Source organism: Elephantulus edwardii, unplaced genomic scaffold, assembly GCF_000299155.1.
Source record: "Elephantulus edwardii isolate Elephantulus edwardi_28Jun2011 unplaced genomic scaffold, EleEdw1.0 scaffold00018, whole genome shotgun sequence".
Taxonomy (NCBI): Eukaryota; Metazoa; Chordata; class Mammalia; order Macroscelidea; family Macroscelididae; genus Elephantulus; species Elephantulus edwardii.
Genome location: NW_006399768.1, coordinates 7,679,401 through 7,681,901, shown reverse-complemented (window position 1 = coordinate 7,681,901; position 2,501 = coordinate 7,679,401). Strand labels below are relative to the sequence as shown.

Genomic DNA, 2,501 nt, shown 5'->3' with positions numbered 1-2,501 from the left:
GCGTATTATCAAGACACAATATTTTAATTCTTATTGTAGTACCTATCCCAGTTCTGGTGTCAGAATCACTGATAATTTTCCAATTCCTTAATAATTTTATAATCACTTATTCCACAGTATCTTTGTTTTAGTATTTTAGTCCTGTTTATTCACACATAATTAATTATTTAGGTACAAGATATTGTATTAAAGGTTGTTGTTGTTGATTGCCTTTGAGCCAAGCATGACTCATAGAGACCCTATGAACAAAAAGCCTGAAACCCCTCTACAACTATCGACATTTATCAAAGTTCCTAGGTTTTCTGGAGACTGTTGTTTAGGAAGTGGATGCCACTCCTGCTTCCACTTCTCTCAAATAGTTGAATGTTAATTTCTACTTTTTTATTATTTCTGAAAATGTCATCAATAACAATTGCCGAAAATCACAGTAATTATAAACTTTGAGAGAAGAAAGAGTCTTTTCAGAATGAAACAAAATACAAATTCTTACTATAGCAGTTGTTAGCTGTCTTGTTGCCAACTCATGGCAAACATGTGGAAGAATGAAACATCCCTAATCCTGTGTCGTCTTCACTGTTACTGGTATATTTGAATCCAGTTATTTAGTATTCTGTCTGATTTTCTAGGTCCCAAGTGCTAATTTTTGAAAGTAATTCACTAAGCTGCTCTTTCTAGTCATCTTAATCTAGAAACCCCTCTGAAACTTGTCCACTGTGAGTGGCCTTGCCGGTATTGACAAAATCAAAGGCATAGTTTTTCTCTTGAAAGCAACACTGACATAAAATTGAAAGAAAGCTAGTGATTTGAGCAATTGATGGATAAGAATGACAAGCAAAAAAGGGGGTAACATTTTAAACTACAAAAATATTATCACCAGACCTACCCGAGCGCCAGAAGCCAGTGAGCAAAGGGGGGCGCAGCGGCCTTGGCGGCAGAAGGCGCAGCCGCTCTGCTCCAGGACACGCCCCCGGCCCGCTCTGGTGGCGGTGCCCACGCCCCCTCTCCGCTCCGCCTCCTGTGCGCACCGACTGGTGCCAGTGCAGGTTCCCGGTCTAGTGACAGAGGACTGGCTTCCCTGGCGGACCACTCCAGACACAGCGGCCCCTCGCACCCCTGGGACCTGAAGATGCTGAGATCTATGTGGAATTTTCTGAAACGTCACAAAAAGAAATGCATCTTCCTGGGCACGGTCCTTGGAGGAGTATATATCCTGGGGAAATATGGACAGAAGAAAATCCGAGAAATACAAGAAAGAGAGGCTGCCGAGTACATTGCTCAAGCAAGACGACAGTATCATTTTGAAAGTAACCAGAGGACATGCAACTTGACTGTGCTGTCCATGCTTCCAACACTGAGAGAGGCCTTAATGCAGCAACTCAACTCTGAGAGCCTCACAGCTCTGCTAAAAAACAGGTCTTCAAACAAAGTAGAAATATGGGAAGATCTGAAGATAATAAGTTTTACCAGAAGCATCGTAGCTGTGTACAACACTTGTGCTGGTGGTTCTTTTGCGAGTCCAGTTAAAATAACTGGTGGATACATATACCTGGATAATGGTGCAGTTGACAAAAATGGCACTCCAGTTCTTGCTCCTCCAGATGTCCAACAACAATATTTATCAAGTATTCAACACCTCCTTGGAGATGGCCTGACTGAATTGATCACAGTCATTAAACAAGCTGTGCAGAAGATTTTAGAAAGTGTGTCTCTTTAGCATTCTTTGTCCCTTTTGGACGTGGACCAAAAACTTAAAGGAATCAGAAGTCTCGTTGAGCAACATAAACCTTCTTTTTGGATTAATAAAGATGGATCCAAATCTTTTTTTATGCCATTATATGATGCCAGATGAAGAAACTCCATTGGCAGTTCAGGCCTGTGGGCTTTCTCCTACGGATGTTACCACTATTAAGCTACTTAATGAAGCAAGAGACATGTTAGAAAGTCCAGATTTTAGTACAGTTCTGAACACCTGTTTAAACCGAAGCTTTAAGTAGACTCTTGGATAAAGTGGCTGAGTTCTTCCATCCTACGGAGCAGGACCTGCAGCGTGGCAACTCCATGGACAGTCTCTCCAGTGTCAGCTTGCCTTTAGCCAAGATAATCCCGATAATAAACGGACAGATCCATTCAGTGTGCAGTGAAACGCCTAGTCATTTTGTTCAGGATCTGTTGACGATGGAACAAGTGAAAGATTTTGCTGCTAATGTGTATGAAGCTTTTAGCACCCCTCAACAGCTAGAGAAGTAGTTTCTCCTTCAAGAAAAAGGAGTGGCTCTCATTTACTTTTTTTAAAATAATACACTAGATAAATCAACAAAGTACTATTTGTTACCAAAATGCCTAATAAAAATATGTTCTTAAAAAAATATTATCAACAGATTCCAACAGGCCAGTTTCCCTGTGAGATGAAAAATACAACCAACTTCGTGGGGCCATACCATTATGGTAGCCTTAATCTTTTTCCCCTTTAGAATAAAAATCCATACTCTCTATTATTTTAA

The 2,501-nt window shown here is 40.7% G+C and overlaps 1 pseudogene; it reads left to right on the top strand.

Annotated features, from left to right (window-relative positions):
* The first annotated feature begins 1,126 nt into the window (after positions 1 to 1,126).
* On the top strand, positions 1,127 to 2,247 carry LOC102848068 (annotated as a pseudogene).
* Positions 2,248 to 2,501: the final 254 nt, after the last annotated feature.